At 42.7% G+C, this 27,691-nt stretch overlaps 1 protein-coding gene and 6 pseudogenes across 7 annotated transcripts in view; all 7 read left to right on the top strand.

The window, feature by feature from the left end:
- The window catches only part of LOC146979825 (protocadherin alpha-C2-like), a 195,880-nt gene that overhangs the window by 73,553 nt on the left and 94,636 nt on the right, over positions 1-27,691 (top strand). The window lies entirely within an intron of this gene.
- Positions 311-2,722, top strand: LOC146979838 (protocadherin alpha-8 pseudogene; annotated as a pseudogene).
- LOC146979837 (protocadherin alpha-3 pseudogene) lies at positions 4,185-6,895 on the top strand (annotated as a pseudogene).
- On the top strand, positions 7,929-17,520 carry LOC146979836 (protocadherin alpha-8 pseudogene; annotated as a pseudogene). Its single transcript, XR_015036838.1, has 3 exons — positions 7,929-8,368; positions 15,148-17,115; positions 17,506-17,520. The product of XR_015036838.1 is annotated as a protocadherin alpha-8 pseudogene (transcript).
- LOC146979835 (protocadherin alpha-3 pseudogene) lies at positions 18,080-20,581 on the top strand (annotated as a pseudogene).
- On the top strand, positions 21,296-24,637 carry LOC146979834 (protocadherin alpha-9 pseudogene; annotated as a pseudogene).
- On the top strand, positions 24,616-27,153 carry LOC146979833 (protocadherin alpha-3 pseudogene; annotated as a pseudogene).

Raw genomic sequence — 27,691 nt, 5'->3', positions numbered from 1 at the left:
GTGTGAAGTGAGTTAGTGAGAGGAACAGATGCACAGCTGATTTTCAAATGCAACATATTATATATACACTGCTCTCTGCATGCCACCATATTTACCACATGGCGTCGCTGCTGATCCATCAGAGACAGGCTACTCAATGAACCGAATAAGCCCCTCCTGTTTCCAGACGGTAGGGTGGTATGTACGGTCTTTGTCATACAGAGACAGGGGACGGTGGAACAAACAGAATTTCCCAACATACTTAAACGCTCACCGCGGGTGATATCTTCCAGACCACTGCATGAAACATCGTTGTGCTTTTTTTTTTTTTTCATTGGATATAATTATGACTGGGCTTTGTAGAAGGAGCCATTTCGGAATATTTCTAGGGCTTCTTTTACTGGATTGTTACTGGGAAACGGTGCATGGGCAGCTTTCCTATTCCATCTCAGAAGAGGTGAACCCAGGGACTCCTGTTGGGAATATCGCTAAGGACCTCAATCTAAATTCACGCGACTTGGAATCCCGCATGTTTCAGATTGTTACTGGATCAAAAAGAAAATTCTTCGAGGTAAATCTCAAGACTGGTGTTCTGTTTGTCAGTGAGAGGATAGACAGAGAGGAGCTCTGTGCAGAGGAACTGAAATGCTCAGTTAGTGTAGAAGCTGTGATAAATAACCCTTTGAAGCTTTATCGTATTGACGTAGACATTTTAGATGTAAATGACAATGCTCCGTTGTTTACAACTAAATTGCAAAATTTGTACATCGCAGAGAGTACTTTACCAGGAGTGAAATTCGCATTATCTGAAGCAAGTGATGCAGACGTAGGGAGAAACGGAGTCAGTACTTACAAATTAAGTGCAAATGAACATTTCTCTTTGGCGGTGCACAAAGCAGAGGACAGCGTGTCTGCCGAGTTAGTGCTGCAGAAAGCTTTAGACCGAGAGAAGCAGCCTGTGATCACCATGACATTGACTGCTGTAGACGGAGGGAGTCCACCGAAATCAGGCACCTCACAGATCATTATTAATGTTTTAGATATTAACGACAACATTCCGATATTCAGCGAAAGGCTGTATAAAACTAAAATCCCCGAAAACATGCCCCTAGGTACGACAGTCGTCACTGTAAATGCCACCGACGCAGATGAAGGCCTGAATAGCGAGGTTGTTTATTCGTTAAGGAGCAAAGATCAAGATCATGTTCTTGATATATTTGAAATTGACAGTCAAACAGGCGTCATTAAAGTCAAAGGCAACATAGACTATGAAGAAAAAAAGGCTTTTGAGATACGTGTAGAGGCCAGTGACAAAGGCCAGCCTCCGATGTCTGCTCACTCTAAAGTGCTGGTAGAAGTGGTGGATGTTAATGATAATGCTCCTGAGATCACCGTGACCTCACTGCACAACACAGTGAGGGAGGACGCTGATGTAGGTACTGTAGTTGCGCTTGTGTCAGTCCTCGATAAAGATGGTGGAAAAAATGGCGATGTGAAAATACAAATACAAAATGAAGTTCCGCTCAAACTCGAAACAAACTATAAAAACTATTATTCTTTGATAGTTGACGGGATCATGGACAGGGAGAGTGTCTCGAGCTATAATGTCACAATTGTCGCCACTGATAAAGGAGCCAGGCCACTTTCCAGCACAACTGTAGTTACTATACACGTCTCTGATGTCAATGATAACGCACCTCGGTTTCCAGAGCCCTTTATTAATGTATACGTGAATGAGAACAGTCCAGTGGGGGCAGTTATTAAAACAGTGACTGCAAACGATGTCGATATTGACCACAACAGCCAGGTGAGATACTCGTTCTTACAAAGTAACAGTGAAACATTGCCAATATCTGCAATGGTAAACATTAACACGGAGACAGGAGATATAGTCAGATTACAGTCTTTTAACTACGAGGAGTTAAAAACCTTTCAGTTTAAAGTTCAGGCCACAGACTCTGGTGTTCCTCCGCTCAGCAGCAACGTGACTGTCAATGTTTTTATCCTGGATGAGAATGACAACAGTCCCTCGGTTCTCGCGCCCTATTCTGAACACGGCTCCGTTAACAGTGAGAGCATCCCCTACTCTGCTGAAGCGGGATACTTTGTGGCAAAGATCAGGGCTGTAGACGCAGACTCTGGATACAATGCGCTGCTTTCTTATCACCTCTCTGAACCCAAAGGAAACAACCTGTTCAGGATCGGAACCAGCACGGGGGAAATCAGGACTAAGAGGAGAATGAGTGACAATGACCTGAAAACTCACCCCTTGGTGGTCTTGGTCTCTGATAACGGAGAACCCTCCCTGTCAGCTACTGTGTCTATTGAGGTGGTGGTGGTTGAGAGCACAGCTGACATCCAGACTCAGTTCAGACATGTGCCCATAAAGGAGGACAGCTTCTCTGCTTTAAACCTCTATCTGCTCATCGCCATTGCGTCGGTCTCAGTGATTTTTCTACTGAGTCTCATCAGTTTAATAGCTGTCAAATGTCACAGGACAGACAGCAGTTTCAGCAGGTACGGGGCCCCAATGATCACCACCCACCCTGACGGGAGCTGGTCTTACTCTAAAGCTACTCAGCAGTATGACGTCTGCTTCAGCTCAGACACGCTCAAGAGTGACGTAGTGGTTTTCCCTGCTCCGTTTCCGCCTGTAGATGGGGAGCTGATCAGTATTAATGGAGGAGACACTTTTACCAGGACTCAAACTTTACCCACCAAAGACAAGGTAAGACAGATGTAGAAAAGCAAGACGTTTTATTTTAAGTTATGTTTTATTTCAGGGCAGTGGCTGGGGATGTATCGTTTTTGTTATGAATTAAGTTAAATGGAGGAAAAAAAAAAAAGAAAAAAGAAAAAAAAATCTTTTGTAATGTGTTAAACAGTGTGCTTCTTAACTCATTGAGTGCCAACCACGTAATTTCTCGTTTTTCGTTCCCATGCGTTGAGTGCCAAAAACGAAATTTTTCGTTTTTTGCTTTTTTTTTAAATTATGAAAATAGACACTTTAATACACATTATATGTAAATTTGGGGACTCTACGACGAGGAGAACTGAAATAGATGACGATCAAAGTCACATGACAGCTCATGAACTGGAAGTTTTTATCATAACTCAGCTTCTGCAAACGGAGTTCTGCATGCAGATGCAGCGCAGCTGCGCCGCAGCTGCTCCGCTGCTGCTCCGCTCTCACCCGCGAGGCTGCAGCAGCTGGGAGCTGAACCAGGAAGCTCTCAGCCCACTGTCCCGCCCGGTCTTCATCTGGAGCAACACCGTGTCCTCCCCAAAGTCCTCCCGCGATAAAATCTGATGGTCTCTGGACCAAAGCAGACCGCCGGCACCGACCCGTACCACAGACGGACCGCGACCACCGGCGGGACCGGTGTTCGCGAGCCGCTGTGGCCGGCAGAGCCTCACGTTCCGCGGCGAGAGGCTGTGACACGGCACGGTGCGTCTGTGTTATTGTTGTTTAGTGGCGCCCCCCCCGCCCCCGATGGTGGTTTTGTGAATAGAACAACAATTGTTGTGTATATTTATCTTATACGAGCCCTTTGATCCAGAAATGCGAGTGTCAGAAGAGCGACAGGCACAAACAGCGCACCTTTCATAAAAGACGCTCTATCTCCTTTTCTAGAAAAAAAGGAGGGATTTTGGTGAAACCCAGCCATGTTTAGCTTGACTTTTCTCAGGAACGGAGGCACGTAGAAACAAACGGTTTGTGGCCATTTGAAGGATAAAGTTAAACCTTTCAAATGAGCCACAGTATGTGTTGGTGGCAATAATATAGAATACACTATGGCTCTAAAATAAAAAGTCAAATATGGTCTAATTTGCCGGTACACTTGACTAAAACTTTGGAAAGGAGCGCGGCACTCAATGAGTTAATCATTCTTCCGAGGGCGCCACGTCCTGTTGGTCACTGTCCATGGTGCTGGAATAAGAATCTCACAGTGTGAAATGTGTGCGAAATGGAGGGTGTAAAACTGATTCATCTACAGTGGTGTTTCTTGGTGTGACATGGCATTTTATTTTGAGCTTTCTTCATCATACTTTCAGAACCTAATTTTAGAGACTCAAAAATTGAGAATTTTGTATGTTTGTGACAACATTGTTCATTTGGATTAAAGAACTAGCCCATTTCGTTTTTATTATCCTGTGATTAAGGCAAGAGTGCATGTGTCTTGTGTTATTGTGGCGTTTAAGTTGAGAAGACTGGAGGTTATTTATCTGCTTTTAGGTGAGTGTAGTTTTTTCAAATGGCCACATGGGGACATTGCAGACCATCACATTTTGCTGCTCCTTGTGGAGGCGCAAGGCTCCTCCCCGATTCAGAGGGTGATTATGTTTCTCAGGGCTTTGTTACAAAGAGACGCAGGGCAAGAGAGAATTGTATTATATTCAGTTGTCCGTTAGACCTGCAAAGACCAATAAACCGATTTGCTTTTCTTCTGAATTATACGATGGGATTTTGAAGACCGCAGTCCATATGATCTAATTACGCTTGATAAAAAATATGTTGACGCGGAGAATATGCAGCCGTGTGAGGATTTTTGTTGTCGTTGTGCTGTTGGATTGTTACTGGGAGGCGGTGTCTGGACAGCTCTCTTACTCTGTATCAGAGGAGGTAAACGCCGGGACTTCTGTTGGAAATATCGCCAAGGATCTAAACCTTAATGTTCACGAGTTGGAGTCTCGTATGTTCCAGATTGTGAGTGGATCAAAGAGGAAATATTTCGATGTAAACCTGAAAACGGGTGTTCTTTATGTAAATGAAAGAATAGACCGCGAGGAGCTCTGTGCAAAGGCTACAAAATGTACTGTCAATGTCGAAGCAGTGATCAACAACCCACTGAAGCTGTATCGGTTAGAGATCAATGTACTGGACATAAATGACAATGCACCTGTTTTCTCCGAGAATTTGCAGACCCTTAACATTGCTGAAAGCACAGTGCCTGGAAGTAAATTTGGATTTATTGGGGCGTCAGATGTCGACGTTGGTAAAAACAGCGTCAGTACATACAAACTGAGCACGAATGATTATTTTTCATTAGACATTCATAAGGGTGGAGAGAGTGTGTCTGCGAAGCTTGTGCTTCAAAAAGCTTTAGACCGAGAAACACAACCTACAATAAAACTTACAGTGACCGCAGTGGACGGGGGAAATCCACCGAGGTCAGGGACATCACAAATTATAATAAACGTTTTAGACAATAACGACAACGCTCCTATTTTCAGCCACACTTTATATAAAACTAGAATTCTAGAAAACATCGCACAGGGTCAAACTCTCATAATTTTGAATGCGACAGACGCAGATGATGGATTAAACAGTGAAATAGAATACTCATTAAGAAGTAAAGGTCAGGAACAGGTTTTAGATTTATTTCAAATAGACTCGAAAACAGGTGCAATTTTGGTCAAAGGTGAGATCGACTATGAGAAAAATCAAGCGTTTGAGATTCATGCACAGGCCAGTGACAGAGGACAGCCTCCGATGTCTGCCGACTGTAAAGTGCTGGTAGAAGTAGTGGACCTGAACGATAACGCTCCTGAGATCACTGTGACTTCACTGGTAAATACAGTGAAGGAGGACGCTGAAGCAGGTACTGCTATTGCACTTGTTTCTATTCTAGACAGAGACAGTGGTAAAAACGGGGCAGTGAGAGCTGAAATTACAAATGATGCGCCTTTTAAAATGGACACAAATTATAAAAATTATTACTCGTTAGTGGTTAATGGTCCGCTTGATAGAGAATCTAAAGCTCAGTACAATGTTACTATTGTAGCCACTGATGAGGGAACTCCACCTCTCTCCAGCACCAACATAGTAACTGTTCGTGTTTCTGACGTCAATGATAACCCACCTCGCTTCTCAGAGCCGCTGGTTAATGTTTATGTGAAAGAGAATAGTCCAGTAGGAGCAGTAATAAAAACTGTTTCAGCAATTGATGCTGACATTGATCAGAATGGTCACGTGACCTATTCATTCCTACAAAGTAACAGTGAAACGTTGCCGTCATCTACAATGGTCAACATCAACTCAGAGACAGGAGATATAGTCAGTCTGCAGTCATTTAACTTCGAGGAGTTAAAAACCTTTCAGTTTAAAGTTCAGGCCACAGACTCTGGTGTTCCTCCGCTCAGCAGCAACGTGACTGTCAATGTTTTTATCCTGGATGAGAATGACAACAGTCCCTCGGTCCTCGCGCCCTATTCTGAACACGGCTCCGTTAACAGTGAGAGCATCCCCTACTCTGCTGAAGCGGGATACTTTGTGGCAAAGATCAGGGCTGTAGACGCAGACTCTGGATACAATGCGCTGCTTTCTTATCACCTCTCTGAACCCAAAGGAAACAACCTGTTCAGGATCGGAACCAGCACGGGGGAAATCAGGACTAAGAGGAGAATGAGTGACAATGACCTGAAAACTCACCCCTTGGTGGTCTTGGTCTCTGATAACGGAGAACCCTCCCTGTCAGCTACTGTGTCTATTGAGGTGGTGGTGGTTGAGAGCACAGCTGACATCCAGACTCAGTTCAGACATGTGCCCATAAAGGAGGACAGCTTCTCTGCTTTAAACCTCTATCTGCTCATCGCCATTGCGTCGGTCTCAGTGATTTTTCTACTGAGTCTCATCAGTTTAATAGCTGTCAAATGTCACAGGACAGACAGCAGTTTCAGCAGGTACGGGGCCCCAATGATCACCACCCACCCTGACGGGAGCTGGTCTTACTCTAAAGCTACTCAGCAGTATGACGTCTGCTTCAGCTCAGACACGCTCAAGAGTGACGTAGTGGTTTTCCCCGCTCCGTTTCCGCCTGTAGATGGAGAGCTGATCAGTATTAATGGAGGAGACACTTTTACCAGGACTCAGACACTGCCCACTAAAGAAAAGGTAAGAGTACAGATTACTTAAGTGTTAATTAGTGCATTCTGTCAACGAGAAGTGGAGGGAAAATGCCTCCCTCACGTTTTAAAGTAACTTCCTGTTATGTTACTAAAGTAAAAGTGTAAATAACTCAAGTTTAATGTTTAGTATAGTAGGTGGAGAATGGATAGAATTAGAAGCACGCTGTGTAGCCTAATTGTCGATAGTTTTCTCATTACCGTTGAATTCTTATTCCTCATTCCAATGTTGAGTCTCTCCCAGCACAACTACCATATAGGGCATATTTACACATATGTTGTATAATGTTGAATATTAAAGTAGACGATCTCACACGCCCATCCTCCCTTACTCGTTTAAAACGGGGTTTGTGTGACGTTACCGTCAAGATACTCATATGGCTACCTTGAATTCTGTTTGATTAATAGAGAATGAATGCCATACAAAATCAATAGGGTTAATGAATTTGCATTTTGACATTGCCACATGTCAGTGTATTTGTTGGTTTCTATTTCAGTGACTTCTATTTAACCCGAGTACCCCTGTCCATGGTGCTGAATGCAATTGTCTAAATGTAGTTGCAAAAAAAAAAAAAAAAAACTTACATGTGAGTGGTTTTCCACAAATTAATTTACAAGTCCCTATTATTGTAACTGCGCAAACGTGTATTACAGACTTCACAGTATTTTTCGCTTAAGTCTTGGACTTAAAAAAAGACTCAGTGTGCACTTCTTTTTTTTTCTTATTTCACTACCACAATTGTTTTCCTTGTGATTATAGTGGCTTCATGAGAGCCCTTTGTATTACTTTCTAGTTATATTTGTTTTGATGTACCGTGTAATTATTAGAAATGTCCACATGGGGACACTGAAGACCACCGCATTTGGACGTCGCGTTAGGAGTCCAGGGCTCCTCCCAGAGTCAGCTGATGATGTCTGTGGGCTTTGTCACAAAGGGAGATGTTCGACAAAGAACGAGTCTCTCGTTTGATCATACAACTGTCAGTATATTTGTTGGGAATCTTTTCCACCCGACTTTGATATTGTGGTTGTTTTAGATTTGCTTCGATGCCCCGTATCGAAATTTGGAATTATGCATTTATCACGTAGGACGAGCTGTGTGTGGATCTATCTCTTGTTCGTGCTGCTGGATTGTTACTGGGAAGCGGTGTCTGGGCAGCTCTCTTACTCCGTCGCAGAGGAGGTGAATCTGGGGACTGTTGTCGGAAATGTCGCTAAAGATCTTAACATCAATGTCCAGGATTTGGAGCCCCGCATGTTTCAGATCGTTGCAGGATCAAAGACTAAATATTTCGAGGTAAATCTAAAGACTGGTGTCCTCTACGTTAATGAGAGGATAGACCGAGAGGAACTCTGCGGCACTGAACCAAAATGTTCGTTGAACGTAGAAGCAGTTATTAACAATCCTTTGAAACTGTACCGGATTGAAATAATAGTATTGGATGTGAATGATAATTCTCCATCATTTCTCAGCGCGTCACAGGTAATCAACATTAGTGAGAGCACAGCAGCAGGAGCTAAATTTCCATTGAAACGAGCTCATGACGCAGATGTAGGTAAAAATACTGTAAATATCTACAAGTTAAGTCAAAACGAACACTTCTCCTTGGCAACGCTTAAAGGAGAGACAGTAACCCCCGAATTGGTGCTTCATAGAGTTTTAGACCGAGAAAAACAGTCCGTATTTAGACTCACGCTGACTGCCATTGATGGAGGAATCCCTGCTAAAACAGGCAGTATGTTCATTGTAGTCAATGTTCTGGATAGTAATGATAATCCTCCTGTATTCAGTCAAACACTGTATAAAGCAGCTGTGTATGAAAACGTTCAGATCGGTACATCAATAATCACATTAAATGCTACTGATTTGGATATAGGCCACAACGGAGAAATATTGTACTCCTTTATTGAAATAGACCAGGGGAAACACAGTGACCAGTTTGCTATAGATGAAAAAACTGGGACAGTAACAAACAAAAGGAACATTGACTTTGAAGAAAACAATGCTTTTGAGATTCGAATACAGGCAAGTGACGGGGCTTCTTCTCCTCTCACGTCACATGCTAAATTATTGATTGAAGTTTTAGACGTCAATGACAATAAACCTGAAATTTCAGTTACATCACTGTTAAACACTGTGAAAGAGGACGCGTCCATTGGCACAGCTATTGCGCTCGTGTCAGTGTTGGATAAAGACGGAGGTAAAAACGGGATGGTGAACTGTAAAATTTCAAACAATGTTCCCTTCAAACTAGAGTCAAACTATAAGAACTACTATTCGTTAGTGGTGGACGGTCCTCTCGACAGAGAGACCACACCTCAATACAACATCAGCATCACTGCTGCTGACGAAGGGAGCCCACCTCTCTCCAGCACGAGCGTTATTACTGTGCACGTCTCAGATGTAAATGATAACAAACCTCTATTCACAGAAAATATAATCAGTGTCTATGTGAAAGAAAACAGTCCAGTAGGAGCAGTTATAAAAACTGTTTCAGCAATTGATGCTGATATTGATCAAAATGGTCAGGTGAGATATTCATTTTTAAACGACAACAGTAATTCACTTCCTCTCTCGACAATGGTAAACATCAACTCAGAGACAGGAGATATAGTCAGTCTACAGTCATTTAACTTCGAGGAGTTAAAAACCTTTCAGTTTAAAGTTCAGGCCACAGACTCTGGTGTTCCTCCGCTCAGCAGCAACGTGACTGTCAATGTTTTTATCCTGGATGAGAATGACAACAGTCCCTCGGTTCTCGCGCCCTATTCTGAACACGGCTCCGTTAACAGTGAGAGCATCCCCTACTCTGCTGAAGCGGGATACTTTGTGGCAAAGATCAGGGCTGTAGACGCAGACTCTGGATACAATGCGCTGCTTTCTTATCACCTCTCTGAACCCAAAGGAAACAACCTGTTCAGGATCGGAACCAGCACGGGGGAAATCAGGACTAAGAGGAGAATGAGTGACAATGACCTGAAAACTCACCCCTTGGTGGTCTTGGTCTCTGATAACGGAGAACCCTCCCTGTCAGCTACTGTGTCTATTGAGGTGGTGGTGGTTGAGAGCACAGCTGACATCCAGACTCAGTTCAGACATGTGCCCATAAAGGAGGACAGCTTCTCTGCTTTAAACCTCTATCTGCTCATCGCCATTGCGTCGGTCTCAGTGATTTTTCTACTGAGTCTCATCAGTTTAATAGCTGTCAAATGTCACAGGACAGACAGCAGTTTCAGCAGGTACGGGGCCCCAATGATCACCACCCACCCTGACGGGAGCTGGTCTTACTCTAAAGCTACTCAGCAGTATGACGTCTGCTTCAGCTCAGACACGCTCAAGAGTGACGTAGTGGTTTTCCCCGCTCCGTTTCCGCCTGTAGATGGAGAGCTGATCAGTATTAATGGAGGAGACACTTTTACCAGGACTCAGACGCTGCCCACTAAAGAAAAGGTAAGAAAATTGCGTAAAAACAAACAAACAGACAATAATAACAAAAATAAAAAATAAAAAAACAGTACGTTTCAGTGAATATGATTTTAGTATGAAAGTATGACCTGGTTTTTACCTATTCAGCAGGTTTGTTCTGAATCCACAATGATCCAGAATAAGTTAGTCTCATACTGTACATTATACAGACTGTGTTTCGTTGTCCATGGTGCTGAAATTACCACCCCAGTGTCTTGTCGCCAATCTGTATTTTCCTGGCTCATCTATCTGGGTGTTGTGATTTTTACCTTTTTACTAATTGATGTCAAACTCCCTGATATAATTAGATTCATGAAAATGTTCTGCAAAAGTATTTAATTCACTTAATGACACTCGATTTCTTTCCTTTTGAAACACTCGCATTTCTTGTCACCTATAGTTTCACGTCGCTCTGCATCTACGGTTTGTTAAAATGTTGTTGAAATTCACGCCATGATTTTACATCGTGAAAGTTTGATGCCGGTACATAGGCTAAGTAAGGTGGTGTGTTATGGTAAATAAACAATAGGACAGAGCAGGGTAATATTTTGAATGAATTATATTCGTTTAATTTAACTAAACACATTTAAGGTATAGGCACTTTCTTGGTTTGAACACTAGTTATTCTTTAAAGGGATTAATGTTGTTATTGTACATCACCACACGAGGACACTGTAGACCATAACATCTGAGCGTCACTGAGGAAGGCACATGACTCCTCCCAGAAACAGGATGATGAGGCTGTCTCTCTGGGCTTTGTTACAAAGAGACGCAGGGTGTGAGGAAAAACGATGAGAAACGATATGTAGCTGGATTGTACTGTGAGTGTTTGAAGAAAGTGGTTGGACTTGGATTTACGCATTTTTCGTGTTGGATAAAATTATGCATTTCTCAAGAAGAGCGAACTCTTTTCGGATTTCTTTTGTGATCGTGCTGCTGTATTATTGCTGGGAAGCGGTGTCTGGACAGCTCTCCTACTCCGTGTCCGAGGAGGTAAACCTGAGGACTTCTGTTGGAAATATCGCCAAGGATCTAAATCTCAATGTGCAGGAATTAGAGTCTCGTATGTTTCAGATTGTGAGTGGATCAAAGAGAAAATATTTCGACGCAAATCTAAAAACGGGTGTTCTTTATGTAAATGAGAGAATAGACCGAGAGGAGCTCTGTGCAAAGGCTACAAAATGCACCGTAAACGTAGAGGCCGTGATCAACAACCCACTGAAGCTGTATCGTCTGGAGATAAATGTAGTCGATATAAATGACAACGCACCCGTTTTCTCTGAGCAGCTGCAGTCACTTGACATTGCAGAAACTACTTTACCGGGAGTCAAATTTGGGCTGATAGAGGCGACGGATTTGGATGTTGGCAAGAACGGTGTTAATACATACAAGCTAAGTAGTAATGATTATTTTTCTCTGGAGATTCACAAAGGAGGAGACAGTGTGTCAGCAGAGTTAGTACTGCAGAAAGCTTTAGACCGAGAGCAAGACTCTGTTATAAAGCTCACACTAACTGCACTAGACGGAGGAAATCCTCCCAAGTCAGGGACATCACAAATTATTATTAACGTTTTGGATATTAACGACAATACCCCTGTTTTCAGTAAAACTTTATACAAAATTAAAATACCTGAGAACTTGCCAACAGGGTCTAAAGTGATCACCCTGAATGCGACAGACGCAGATGATGGATTAAACAGTGAAATAGAATATTCACTGAGAAGTAAAGGTCAGGATCAGGTTTTAGATTTATTTCAAATAGACTCGAAAACAGGTGAAATTTTAGTCAAAGGTGAGATCGACTATGAGGAAAATCAAGCGTTTGAGATTCGTGCTCAAGCAAGTGACAGAGGACAGCCTCCGATGTCTGCTCATTGCAAAGTCCTGGTAGAAGTAGTGGACCTGAACGATAACGCTCCTGAGATCACTGTGACTTCACTGGTAAATACAGTGAAGGAGGACGCTGAAGCAGGTACTGCTATTGCACTTGTTTCTATTCTAGACAGAGACAGTGGTAAAAACGGGGCAGTGAGAGCTGAAATTACAAATGATGCGCCTTTTAAACTGGACACAAATTATAAAAATTATTATTCATTAGTGGTTAATGGTCCGCTTGATAGAGAATCTAAAGCTCAGTACAATGTCACTATTGTAGCGACTGATGAGGGAACTCCACCTCTCTCCAGCACCAACATAGTAACTGTTCGTGTTTCTGACGTCAATGATAACCCACCTCGCTTCTCAGAGCCGCTGGTTAATGTTTATGTGAAAGAGAATAGTCCAGTAGGAGCAGTAATAAAAACTGTTTCAGCAATTGATGCTGACATTGATCAAAATGGTCACGTGACCTATTCATTCCTACAAAGTAACAGTGAAACGTTGCCGTTATCTACAATGATAAACATCAACTCAGAGACAGGAGATATAGTCAGTCTACAGTCATTTAACTTCGAGGAGTTAAAAACCTTTCAGTTTAAAGTTCAGGCCACAGACTCTGGTGTTCCTCCGCTCAGCAGCAACGTGACCGTCAATGTTTTTATCCTGGATGAGAATGACAACAGTCCCTCGGTCCTCGCGCCCTATTCTGAACACGGCTCCGTTAACAGTGAGAGCATCCCCTACTCTGCTGAAGCGGGATACTTTGTGGCAAAGATCAGGGCTGTAGACGCAGACTCTGGATACAATGCGCTGCTTTCTTATCACCTCTCTGAACCCAAAGGAAACAACCTGTTCAGGATCGGAACCAGCACGGGGGAAATCAGGACTAAGAGGAGAATGAGTGACAATGACCTGAAAACTCACCCCTTGGTGGTCTTGGTCTCTGATAACGGAGAACCCTCCCTGTCAGCTACTGTGTCTATTGAGGTGGTGGTGGTTGAGAGCACAGCTGACATCCAGACTCAGTTCAGACATGTGCCCATAAAGGAGGACAGCTTCTCTGCTTTAAACCTCTATCTGCTCATCGCCATTGCGTCGGTCTCAGTGATTTTTCTACTGAGTCTCATCAGTTTAATAGCTGTCAAATGTCACAGGACAGACAGCAGTTTCAGCAGGTACGGGGCCCCAATGATCACCACCCACCCTGACGGGAGCTGGTCTTACTCTAAAGCTACTCAGCAGTATGACGTCTGCTTCAGCTCAGACACGCTCAAGAGTGACGTAGTGGTTTTCCCCGCTCCGTTTCCGCCTGTAGATGGAGAGCTGATCAGTATTAATGGAGGAGACACTTTTACCAGGACTCAGACTTTACCTACTAAAGAAAAGGTAAGAAAACATCTTATTACTGTAATGTCTCCATGGTATTGATTCACGGCTAATGTCGCCTACCTAATCCTAACAGGGCCCTCTGCTGTGCAACTGACAAGTAGCCTTGAATAAATTTGAACAAACGTTTAGTTCATAACAAATCAAGTCGTGACGAAGCATACGGTTATTATTATTATTGTTATTCGTTTCTTTTTTTTAAAAAAACCGTTGCTGGTAGTGCAGCCTATTTGTTGATAATTATTGACTGCGAATTTGTGTTTTTGATGTGCAGACAATTTAGAGTATATCACATGAATGAATGCTACATTTTTAAACATAATGTTCACCATTTAAGTATAAGGTCTCCTATAGTAGTTCTCTGTGATGCTGATTTCGTAATTTGATATTGTCACTGCAGCCGTTCATTTTCTTAGATTTTGGTCATTAAGAGCGGCTCACTGGTTTCCCCCTTCTGTGTCGCTATCCGTGGTACTGAAAGCAACTCTTTAAATTACGCTCCCCACAATATCATGCACTTAACTCCCATTAACTACACTTTAAAGGTATCTCAAGAAATTTCAGAATCTATATTTAGGGAAACTATTCATGTAGACATTCCGTACTAAGTTTGCACTTGATTTAAAAGGTCACAACATGTGTATATACATATAACCTGATGTCACGGCTGTAGGAATGAAAGAGGTTTCATAATTACGAATAGCCGAGTTCAGTAATCCAACGCAGATTTTAGTGATAGGCCGCTCTGACGGCGTTTGATCGTAACTTTAGAGTGTTTGCATTTCCTTCATTTTCCAAAAAAAAGAAGAAATAATGTTTCAAACTCCCCAGCGTGACTATTTGATGCAGTATGTAGTTCTGCTAAATGTCCACATGGGGACACTGCAGACCATCACATTTAGATGCTGTCTTGGTGGTTTCGGGCTCCTCCCATAGTCAGAGGATGATGTGTCTGTGGGCTTTGTTACAAAGAGAGATCGTCTGACAAGAGAATCGTGCTCTGGTTTGTTCGTCAAATGCGGAGATATGGAGTGATTCTACCACGATCTTGATATCGCACCTGCTGAACATAGGCCTGCTGTTCAGATTTGTCTACACGCTCCTTCTCGTTGTTTGGAATTATGCATTTATCACGTAGGACGAGCTGTGTGTGGATCTATCTCTTGTTCGTGCTGCTGGATTGTTACTGGGAAGCGGTGTCTGGACAGCTCTCTTACTCCGTCGCAGAGGAGGTGAATCTGGGGACTGTTGTCGGAAATATCGCCAAAGATCTTAACATCAATGTCCAGGATTTGGAGCCCCGCATGTTTCAGATCGTTTCTGGATCAAAGACTAAATATTTCGAGGTAAATCTAAAGACTGGTGTCCTCTACGTTAATGAGAGGATAGATAGAGAAGAACTCTGCGGCGATGAACAAAAATGTTCACTTACTGTGGAAGCAGTGATTAACAATCCTTTAAAACTGTATCGAATTGAGATTATAATATTAGATGTCAACGATAATTCCCCGTCATTTCTTAGCACGTCACAGGTGATCGACATTAGCGAGAGCACAACAACGGGGACTAAATTTCCCCTGCACCCTGCTGAAGATGCAGACAGCGGTAAAAATACTGTAAATACCTACAAGCTGAGTCAAAACGAACACTTTTCTATCGATACGCACAAAGGAGAGACCGTAACACCCGAATTAGTGCTTCAGAAAGTTTTAGACAGAGAAAAACAGTCTATGATACAGCTCACACTGACTGCCATTGATGGAGGAACTCCTGCTAAATCAGGAACGATGGTCATTATAATCAATGTTTTAGACATTAACGATAATCCTCCTATATTCAGTCAAACACTCTACAAAGCCAGTGTGTATGAAAATACGCAAATAGGCACCTCAATAATAACATTAAATGCTTCTGATTTAGATGAAGGTTCAAACGGACAAATCTTATATTCATTCAGTAAAATAGGCCGAGGGAAACAGACTGATCTGTTTGCTATAGATGAAAAAACTGGGACTGTAACAAACAAAAAGAACATCGACTTTGAACAGAATAATGCTTTTGAGATTCGGGTACAAGCCAGTGATGGAGCTTCCTCACCGATGACCTCGCATGCCAAATTATTGATTGAAGTTTTAGACGTCAATGATAATGCACCAGAAATTTCAGTTACATCTCTGTTAAACACCGTGAAAGAGGACGCGTCCATTGGCACAGCTATTGCGCTCGTGTCAGTGTTGGATAAAGACGGAGGTAAAAATGGGATGGTGAACTGTAAAATTTCAAATAAAGTTCCCTTCAAACTAGAGTCAAACTATAAGAACTACTATTCGTTAGTGGTGGACGGTCCTCTCGACAGAGAGACCACACCTCAATACAACATCAGCATCACTGCTGCTGACGAAGGGAGCCCACCTCTCTCCAGCACGAGCGTTATTACTGTGCACGTCTCAGATGTAAATGACAACAAACCTCTATTCACAGAAAATATAATCAGTGTCTATGTCAAAGAAAACAGTCCAGTAGGAGCAGTTATAAAAACAGTTTCAGCAATTGATGCTGACATTGATCAAAATGGTCAGGTGAGATATTCATTTTTAAACGACAACAGTAATTCACTTCCTCTCTCGACAATGGTCAACATCAACTCAGAGACAGGAGATATAGTCAGTCTACAGTCATTTAACTTCGAGGAGTTAAAAACCTTTCAGTTTAAAGTTCAGGCCACAGACTCTGGTGTTCCTCCGCTCAGCAGCAACGTGACTGTCAATGTTTTTATCCTGGATGAGAATGACAACAGTCCCTCGGTTCTCGCGCCCTATTCTGAACACGGCTCCGTTAACAGTGAGAGCATCCCCTACTCTGCTGAAGCGGGATACTTTGTGGCAAAGATCAGGGCTGTAGACGCAGACTCTGGATACAATGCGCTGCTTTCTTATCACCTCTCTGAACCCAAAGGAAACAACCTGTTCAGGATCGGAACCAGCACGGGGGAAATCAGGACTAAGAGGAGAATGAGTGACAATGACCTGAAAACTCACCCCTTGGTGGTCTTGGTCTCTGATAACGGAGAACCCTCCCTGTCAGCTACTGTGTCTATTGAGGTGGTGGTGGTTGAGAGCACAGCTGACATCCAGACTCAGTTCAGACATGTGCCCATAAAGGAGGACAGCTTCTCTGCTTTAAACCTCTATCTGCTCATCGCCATTGCGTCGGTCTCAGTGATTTTTCTACTGAGTCTCATCAGTTTAATAGCTGTCAAATGTCACAGGACAGACAGCAGTTTCAGCAGGTACGGGGCCCCAATGATCACCACCCACCCTGACGGGAGCTGGTCTTACTCTAAAGCTACTCAGCAGTATGACGTCTGCTTCAGCTCAGACACGCTCAAGAGTGACGTAGTGGTTTTCCCCGCTCCGTTTCCGCCTGTAGATGGGGAGCTGATCAGTATTAATGGAGGAGACACTTTTACCAGGACTCAGACGCTGCCCACTAAAGAAAAGGTAAGAAAATTATGCAACATGTCGGAGTTACAATAATCTCATTCATAAAGCTGAGGCCCAAAGCAAATTCCGACTGTTTTTTCACTTTTTCGTTAATAAAATTACCTCGTGATAATTTTCCACGTTGTTTGAATTGATTTATTTCAAGGAGTAGTATTTCTCTTTACCTGAGCCACAGTATCTGTAGACCTACTATTTTAAGTTCATAAAGTTCTCACGCTAAACAGAGAGTACGTGTTGCTGTCTATGGTGCTGAAATAAACACCGCAGTGTGCCGTGTGCTGTCGCCGGGTAACGCGGACAACGTGACTCCCAATTTAAAAAGAAATTTTGTTTTATGGCATGCTTGGATTTCATGACGATCAATCTTTCATTTACTCTTGAATTTAGCAAACCCAGTTCTGATGTTGGTTGAAGAAAATATATTGTTTATCCCATTCCCGCTAATTCATTCATATTGAAAATTGCAAATTTTTAGTTTGCAACTGTTACCCCTCTCCTTGCATCTCCATTGTGTAGAGATGTTTTAATTTGTGCTTTGAAGCCTGTCTGTCCGCAACAATATCTATGCATGTAGGGGGAAACAGCATTCAAAAGTGTTGGGCTGATTGAGGCAGTCTTTTGTGTCGAATTATTGTTATTTTGATCGTTTGATATGACTGAACACAATTCAGACTGTCATTACCTCGAAGCAACATGACTATTGTTACATACCTCTCTTGATGCACTTGGACACAACGTCAGTGAAGTACCTGGGGTTACAGGGGCTTTCGGGTATTTCAACTTCATTTGAACCTGTAAGACAGAATCAAACTTGACTGTTCAGAGGTTGTCTGCAGGCTCTTTAAATCACCACACGGGGACACTGTAGACCATGAGATCTGAACGTTAGGAAGGCATGAGTCTCCTCCCAGAAACAGGGGGATGATGATGACGGTTCTTACGGCTTTGTTAGAAAGAGACACAGGACAAGAGAGGAAAGGATGAGAAACATTATCAAGATGGATTTTAATAGACGTGTTTGGCTGAAGTGATCGGACCTGATTTAAAGCATTTTGTGCTGGATATAAATATGCATTTCCCCAGCGGAGCGAGCCCTTTCCGGATTTCTTTTGTGATCGTGCTGCTGTATTATTGCTGGGAAGCGGTGTCTGGACAGCTCTCCTACTCCGTGTCCGAGGAGGTAAACCCGAGGACGTCTGTTGGAAATATCGCCAAGGATCTAAATCTCAATGTGCAAGAATTAGAGTCTCGTATGTTTCAGATTGTTAGTGGATCAAAGAGGAAATATTTCGACGTAAATCTAAAAACGGGTGTTCTTTACGTAAATGAGAGAATAGACCGGGAGGAGCTCTGTTCAAAGGCTACAAAATGCACCGTAAACGTAGAGGCCGTGATCAACAACCCACTGAAGCTGTATCGTCTGGAGATAAATGTAGTCGATATAAATGACAACGCACCCGTTTTCTCTGAGCAGCTGCAGTCACTTGACATTGCAGAAAATTCTCTACCGGGATTCAAATTTGGACTGATAGGAGCGTCGGATATGGATGTTGGCAAGAACGGTGTTAATACATACAAGCTAAGTAGTAATGATTATTTTTCTCTGGAAATTCACAAAGGAGGAGACAGTGTGTCAGCAGAGTTAGTACTGCAGAAAGCTTTAGACCGCGAGCAAGACTCTGTTATAAAGCTCACACTAACTGCACTAGACGGAGGAAATCCTCCCAAGTCAGGGACATCACAAATTATTATCAACGTTTTGGACAATAACGACAATACCCCTGTTTTTAGTAAAACTTTATACAAAATTAAAATTCATGAAAACTTGATAACGGGGTCTAAAGTGATCACCCTGAATGCGACAGACGCAGATGATGGATTAAACAGTGAAATAGAATATTCACTGAGAAGTAAAGGTCAGGAACAGGTTTTAGATTTATTTCAAATAGACTCGAAAACAGGTGAAATTTTAGTCAAAGGTGAGATCGACTATGAGGAAAATCAAGCGTTTGAGATTCATGCACAGGCCAGTGACAGAGGACAGCCTCCGATGTCTGCTGGTTGTAAAGTCCTGGTAGAAGTAGTGGACCTGAACGATAACGCTCCTGAGATCACTGTGACTTCACTGGTAAATACAGTGAAGGAGGACGCTGAAGCAGGTACTGCTATTGCACTTGTTTCTATTCTAGACAGAGACAGTGGTAAAAACGGGGCAGTGAGAGCTGAAATTACAAATGATGCGCCTTTTAAACTGGACACAAATTATAAAAATTATTACTCATTAGTGGTTAATGGTCCGCTTGATAGAGAATCTAAAGCTCAGTACAATGTTACTATTGTAGCGACTGATGAGGGAACTCCACCTCTCTCCAGCACCAACATAGTAACTGTTCGTGTTTCAGACGTCAATGATAACCCACCTCGCTTCTCAGAGCCGCTGGTTAATGTTTATGTGAAAGAGAATAGTCCAGTAGGAGCAGTAATAAAAACTGTTTCAGCAATTGATGCTGACATTGATCAGAATGGTCACGTGACCTATTCATTCCTACAAAGTAACAGTGAAACGTTGCCGTTATCTACAATGGTCAACATCAACTCAGAGACAGGAGATATAGTCAGTCTGCAGTCATTTAACTTCGAGGAGTTAAAAACCTTTCAGTTTAAAGTTCAGGCCACAGACTCTGGTGTTCCTCCGCTCAGCAGCAACGTGACTGTCAATGTTTTTATCCTGGATGAGAATGACAACAGTCCCTCGGTTCTCGCGCCCTATTCTGAACACGGCTCCGTTAACAGTGAGAGCATCCCCTACTCTGCTGAAGCGGGATACTTTGTGGCAAAGATCAGGGCTGTAGACGCAGACTCTGGATACAATGCGCTGCTTTCTTATCACCTCTCTGAACCCAAAGGAAACAACCTGTTCAGGATCGGAACCAGCACGGGGGAAATCAGGACTAAGAGGAGAATGAGTGACAATGACCTGAAAACTCACCCCTTGGTGGTCTTGGTCTCTGATAACGGAGAACCCTCCCTGTCAGCTACTGTGTCTATTGAGGTGGTGGTGGTTGAGAGCACAGCTGACATCCAGACTCAGTTCAGACATGTGCCCATAAAGGAGGACAGCTTCTCTGCTTTAAACCTCTATCTGCTCATCGCCATTGCGTCGGTCTCAGTGATTTTTCTACTGAGTCTCATCAGTTTAATAGCTGTCAAATGTCACAGGACAGACAGCAGTTTCAGCAGGTACGGGGCCCCAATGATCACCACCCACCCTGACGGGAGCTGGTCTTACTCTAAAGCTACTCAGCAGTATGACGTCTGCTTCAGCTCAGACACGCTCAAGAGTGACGTAGTGGTTTTCCCCGCTCCGTTTCCGCCTGTAGATGGGGAGCTGATCAGTATTAATGGAGGAGACACTTTTACCAGAACCCAGACTTTACCTACTAAAGAAAAGGTAAGAATATAGTTGCTTCACGCTTGTATTACTGCAATGTCTCGTTTTCGTTACATTAAGGCTTCCTCTTTTTTTTTTAACCTAGATTAAAATTAAAGCGTTTGGGTTAAAAACATCAAGTATGTGGAGTAATTAATATGATTTAAATCGTGACTTGGTGCTGCTGTGGCCAATATGTCGATTGTTCTTGTTGGCTTGTGATTTGAATTTCCAGGTCATTTCGAGTACACCATAAAATGAATAGTTACATTTACACACATCATGCTCACCATTCAGTATGAGATATTACTTGCTCTGGTTGGACGGTTGAGATACTCTAATGGCAAATGTCTGCTGTTTGAATAGGAAAAAATAAATGTTGCGCAGTATTCTTCGTTGTTGAATGTGCTGTTTCCTATCGCTGCTGTAGCTGTTCATTTGCTCTTAGTCGCCTTGTGCCTCTGTCCGTGGTCCTGAACCAGCTTTTCTTTACATTCACATCTCACTGGTAATTCGTCTTTCTTCACACATACATGTGAATAGATTCTACAATCTATTTTCAAGAAAGCCTTTATTTGATGGTTTCAAGCGCTTCTGTCGTTTAAAAAAAAATAACAATAATGCTTCAAACTTCCCAGCGTGATTATATTTGATGCAGTATGCAGTTGTGAGAAATGTCCACATGGGGACACTGCAGACCATCACATTTGGACGTGGTTTCGGGCTCCTCCCAGAATCAGCGGATGATGTGTCTGTGGGCTTTGTTACAAAGAGAGATCGTGCGACAGAGAAGCGGTCCTGTTTGCTCGTCAAAATGCGGAGATATTTCATTGGAATATTTTTTCCACGATCTTGATATCGCAGCTGCTGTCACGTCTGTCCATTTCTCAGATTTGTCTACACGCTCCTTCTCGTTGTTTGGAATTATGCATTTATCACGTAGGACGAGCTGTGTGTGGATCTATCTCTTGTTCGTGCTGCTGGATTGTTACTGGGAAGCGGTGTCTGGGCAGCTCTCTTACTCCGTCGCAGAGGAGGTAAATGTGGGGACTGTTGTCGGAAATATCGCCAAAGATCTTAACATCAATGTCCAGGATTTGGAGCCCCGCATGTTTCAGATCGTTTCTGGATCAAAGACTAAATATTTCGAGGTAAATCTAAAGACTGGTGTCCTCTACGTTAATGAGAGGATAGATCGAGAGGAACTCTGCGGCACTGAACCAAAATGTTCGCTGAGTGTAGAAGCTGTTATTAACAATCCTTTGAAACTGTACCGGATTGAAATAATAATACTGGATGTGAATGACAATTCCCCATCATTTCTAAGCCCGTCACAAGTAGTAAACATTACTGAGAACACAGCAGCAGGAGCTAAATTTCTCCTGCATCCTGCTGACGATGCTGACGTCGGTAAAAATAGTGTGAACACCTACAAGCTGAGTCAAAACGAACACTTCTCTCTGGCTTCACATAAAGGGGACACAGTAACCCCTGAATTAGTGCTTCAGAAAGTTTTAGACAGAGAAAAACAGTCTATGATACAGCTCACGCTGACAGCCATTGATGGAGGAGCTCCTGCTAAATCGGGCAGCATGGCTATATTAGTGAATGTGCTGGACATTAACGATAATCCTCCTGTATTCAGTCAAACACTATATAAAACCAGTGTGTATGAAAATGTGAAAATGGGAACATCGATAATAACATTAAATGCAACTGATTTAGATGAAGGTTTAAACGGACAAGTCTTATATTCATTCAGTAAAGTAGGTCGAGGGAAACAAACTGATCTGTTTGCTATAGATGAAAAAACTGGGACTGTAACAAACAAAATGAACATCGACTTTGAAGAAAATAATGCTTTTGAGGTTCGGGTACATGCCAGTGATGGAGCAGTTTTTCCGATGACCTCGCATGCCAAATTATTGATTGAAGTTTTAGACGTCAATGACAATGCTCCTGACATTTCAGTGACATCACTGTTAAACACCGTGAAAGAGGACGCGTCCATTGGCACAGCTATTGCGCTCGTGTCAGTGTTTGATAAAGACGGAGGTAAAAATGGGATGGTGAACTGTAAAATTTCAAATAAAGTTCCATTCAAACTAGAGTCAAACTATAAGAACTACTATTCATTAGTGGTGGACGGTCCTCTCGACAGAGAGACCACACCTCAATACAACATCAGCATCACTGCTGCTGACGAAGGGAGCCCACCTCTCTCCAGCACGAGCGTTATTACTGTGCACGTCTCAGATGTAAATGATAACAAACCTCTATTCACAGAAAATATAATCAGTGTCTATGTGAAAGAAAACAGTCAAGTTGGAACAGTTATAAAAACAATTTCAACAACTGATGCTGACATCGATCAAAATGGTCAGGTGAGATATTCTCTTTTACCTGACAATAGTAATTCAGTGCCATTCTCGACAATGATAAACATCAACTCAGAGACAGGAGATATAGTCAGTCTACAGTCATTTAACTTTGAGGAGTTAAAAACCTTTCAGTTTAAAGTTCAGGCCACAGACTCTGGTGTTCCTCCGCTCAGCAGCAACGTGACTGTCAATGTTTTTATCCTGGATGAGAATGACAACAGTCCCTCGGTCCTCGCGCCCTATTCTGAACACGGCTCCGTTAACAGTGAGAGCATCCCCTACTCTGCTGAAGCGGGATACTTTGTGGCAAAGATCAGGGCTGTAGACGCAGACTCTGGATACAACGCGCTGCTTTCTTATCACCTCTCTGAACCCAAAGGAAACAACCTGTTCAGGATCGGAACCAGCACGGGGGAAATCAGGACTAAGAGGAGAATGAGTGACAATGACCTGAAAACTCACCCCTTGGTGGTCTTGGTCTCTGATAACGGAGAACCCTCCCTGTCAGCTACTGTGTCTATTGAGGTGGTGGTGGTTGAGAGCACAGCTGACATCCAGACTCAGTTCAGACATGTGCCCATAAAGGAGGACAGCTTCTCTGCTTTAAACCTCTATCTGCTCATCGCCATTGCGTCGGTCTCAGTGATTTTTCTACTGAGTCTCATCAGTTTAATAGCTGTCAAATGTCACAGGACAGACAGCAGTTTCAGCAGGTACGGGGCCCCAATGATCACCACCCACCCTGACGGGAGCTGGTCTTACTCTAAAGCTACTCAGCAGTATGACGTCTGCTTCAGCTCAGACACGCTCAAGAGTGACGTAGTGGTTTTCCCCGCTCCGTTTCCGCCTGTAGATGGGGAGTTGATCAGTATCAATGGAGGAGACACTTTTACCAGAACCCAGACTTTACCCACTAAAGAAAAGGTAAGAAAATTGTTTAAAAACAAAAAAACAAAAAAAAACAGTACGTTTCAGTGAATATGATTTTAGTATGAAAGTATGACCTGGTTTTTACCTATTCAGCAAAATTGTTCTGAATCCACAATGATCCAGAATAATTTAGTCTCATACATTATACAGATTGTGTTTCGTTGTCCATGGTGCTGAAATTACCACCCCAGTGTCTTGTCGCCAATCTGTATTTTCCTGGCTCATCTATCTGGGTGTTATGATTTTTACCTTTTTACTAATTGATGTCAAACTCCCCGATATAATTAGATTCATGAAAATGTTCTGCAAAAGTATTTAATTTACTTAATGACACTCGATTTCTTTCCTTTTGAAACACTCGCCTTTCTTATCACCTATAGTTTCACGTCGCTCTGTATCTACGGTTTGTTGAAATGTTTCATTTGAAATTCACGCCGCGATTTTACATCGTGAAAGTTTGATACTGGTACATAGGCTAAGTAAGGTGGTGTTATGTTGTGTTGGATAAACAATATACTAGAATAGGACAGAGCAGGCTAATATTTCGAATGAATTATATTCGTTTAATTTAACTAAACACATTTAAGGTATAGGCACTTTCTTGGTTTGAACACTAGTTATTCTTTAAAGGGATTAATGTTGTTATTGTATATCACCACACGAGGACACTGTAGACCATAACATCTGAGCGTCACTGAGGAAGGCACATGACTCCTCCCAGAAACAGGATGATGAGGCTGTCTCTCTGGGCTTTGTTACAAAGAGACGCAGGGTGTGAGGAAAAAACGATGAGAAACGATATGTAGCTGGATTGTACTGTGAGTGTTTGACGAAAGTAGTCGGACTTGGATTAACGCATTTTTCGTGTTGGATAAAATTATGCATTTCTCAACGAGAGCGAACTCTTTGCGGATTTCTTTTGTGATCGTGTCGCTGTATTATTGCTGGGAAGCGGTGTCTGGACAGCTCTCCTACTCCGTGTCCGAGGAGGTAAACCCGGGGACTGCTGTGGGAAATATCGCCAAGGATCTAAATCTCAATGTGCAGGAATTAGAGTCTCGTATGTTTCAGATTGTTAGTGGATCAAAGAGAAAATATTTCGACGCAAATCTAAAAACGGGTGTTCTTTATGTAAATGAGAGAATAGACCGAGAGGAGCTCTGTGCAAAGGCTACAAAATGCACCGTAAACGTAGAGGCCGTGATCAACAACCCACTGAAGCTGTATCGTCTGGAGATAAATGTAGTCGATATAAATGACAACGCACCCGTTTTCTCTGAGCAGCTGCAGTCACTTGACATTGCAGAAAGTACTTTACCGGGACTCAGATTTGGACTGATAGGAGCGTCGGATATGGATGTTGGCAAGAACGGTGTTAATACATACAAGCTAAGTAGTAATGATTATTTTTCTCTGGAAATTCACAAAGGAGGAGACAGTGTGTCAGCAGAGTTAGTACTGCAGAAAGCTTTAGACCGCGAGCAAGACTCTGTTATAAAGCTCACACTAACTGCACTAGACGGAGGAAATCCTCCCAAGTCAGGGACATCACAAATTATTATCAACGTTTTGGACAATAACGACAATACCCCTGTTTTTAGTAAAACTTTATACAAAATTAAAATTCCTGAAAACTTGCCAACAGGGTCCAAAGTAATCACCCTGAATGCGACAGACGCAGATGATGGATTAAACAGTGAAATAGAATATTCACTGAGAAGTAAAGGTCAGGAACAGGTTTTAGATTTATTTCAAATAGACTCGAAAACAGGTGAAATTTTAGTCAAAGGTGAGATCGACTATGAGGAAAATCAAGCGTTTGAGATTCATGCACAGGCCAGTGACAGAGGACAGCCTCCGATGTCTGCTGGTTGTAAAGTCCTGGTAGAAGTAGTGGACCTGAACGATAACGCTCCTGAGATCACTGTGACTTCACTGGTAAATACAGTGAAGGAGGACGCTGAAGCAGGTACTGCTATTGCACTTGTTTCTATTCTAGACAGAGACAGTGGTAAAAACGGGGCAGTGAGAGCTGAAATTACAAATGATGCGCCTTTTAAACTGGACACAAATTATAAAAATTATTACTCATTAGTGGTTAATGGTCCGCTTGATAGAGAATCTAAAGCTCAGTACAATGTCACTATTGTAGCGACTGATGAGGGAACTCCGCCTCTCTCCAGCACCAACATAGTAACTGTTCGTGTTTCTGATGTCAATGATAACCCACCTCGCTTCTCAGAGCCGCTGGTTAATGTTTATGTGAAAGAGAATAGTCCAGTAGGAGCAGTAATAAAAACTGTTTCAGCAATTGATGCTGACATTGATCAGAATGGTCACGTGACCTATTCATTCCTACAAAGTAACAGTGAAACGTTGCCGTTATCTACAATGGTCAACATCAACTCAGAGACAGGAGATATAGTCAGTCTACAGTCATTTAACTTCGAGGAGTTAAAAACCTTCCAGTTTAAAGTTCAGGCCACAGACTCTGGTGTTCCTCCGCTCAGCAGCAACGTGACTGTCAATGTTTTTATCCTGGATGAGAATGACAACAGTCCCTCGGTTCTCGCGCCCTATTCTGAACACGGCTCCGTTAACAGTGAGAGCATCCCCTACTCTGCTGAAGCGGGATACTTTGTGGCAAAGATCAGGGCTGTAGACGCAGACTCTGGATACAATGCGCTGCTTTCTTATCACCTCTCTGAACCCAAAGGAAACAACCTGTTCAGGATCGGAACCAGCACGGGGGAAATCAGGACTAAGAGGAGAATGAGTGACAATGACCTGAAAACTCACCCCTTGGTGGTCTTGGTCTCTGATAACGGAGAACCCTCCCTGTCAGCTACTGTGTCTATTGAGGTGGTGGTGGTTGAGAGCACAGCTGACATCCAGACTCAGTTCAGACATGTGCCCATAAAGGAGGACAGCTTCTCTGCTTTAAACCTCTATCTGCTCATCGCCATTGCGTCGGTCTCAGTGATTTTTCTACTGAGTCTCATCAGTTTAATAGCTGTCAAATGTCACAGGACAGACAGCAGTTTCAGCAGGTACGGGGCCCCAATGATCACCACCCACCCTGACGGGAGCTGGTCTTACTCTAAAGCTACTCAGCAGTATGACGTCTGCTTCAGCTCAGACACGCTCAAGAGTGACGTAGTGGTTTTCCCCGCTCCGTTTCCGCCTGTAGATGGGGAGCTGATCAGTATTAATGGAGGAGACACTTTTACCAGGACTCAGACTTTACCTACTAAAGAAAAGGTAAGAATATTATGCAACATGTCGGAGTTATAATCATCTCATTCATAAAGCTGAGGCCCAAAGCAAATTCCGACTGTTTTTTCACTTTTTCGTTAATAAAATTCCCTCGTGATAATTTTCCACGTTGTTTGAATTGATTGAATTGATTTATTTTAAGGAGTAGTATTTCTCTTTACCTGAGCCACAGTATCTGTAGACCTAGTATTTTAAGTTCATAAAGTTCTCACGCTAAAGAGAGAGTACGTGTTGCTGTCTATGGTGCTGAAATAAACACCGCAGTGTGCCGTGTGCTGTCACAACGTGACTCCCAATTTAAAAATAAATTTTGTTTTCAGGCATACTTGGATTTCATGACGATCAATCTTTCATTTACTCTTGAATTTAGCAAACCCCGTTCTGATAGTTTATTCCATTCCCGCAAATTCATATTGAAAATTGCAATTTTTTAGTTTGCAACTGTTACCCCTCTCCTTGCATCTCCATTGCGTAGAGATGTTTCATTTTTGTGCTTTGAAGCCTGTCTGTCCGCAAGAATGTCTATGCATGTAGGGGGAAAAAGCATTCAAGAGCG

This window comes from Trachurus japonicus, chromosome 10 (assembly GCF_045865225.1).
Source record: "Trachurus japonicus isolate A0001 chromosome 10, Traja_1.0".
Taxonomy (NCBI): domain Eukaryota; kingdom Metazoa; phylum Chordata; class Actinopteri; order Carangiformes; family Carangidae; genus Trachurus; species Trachurus japonicus.
The sequence above is the reverse complement of the archived record's forward strand: the minus strand, read 5'-3'. Positions and strand labels throughout refer to the sequence as shown.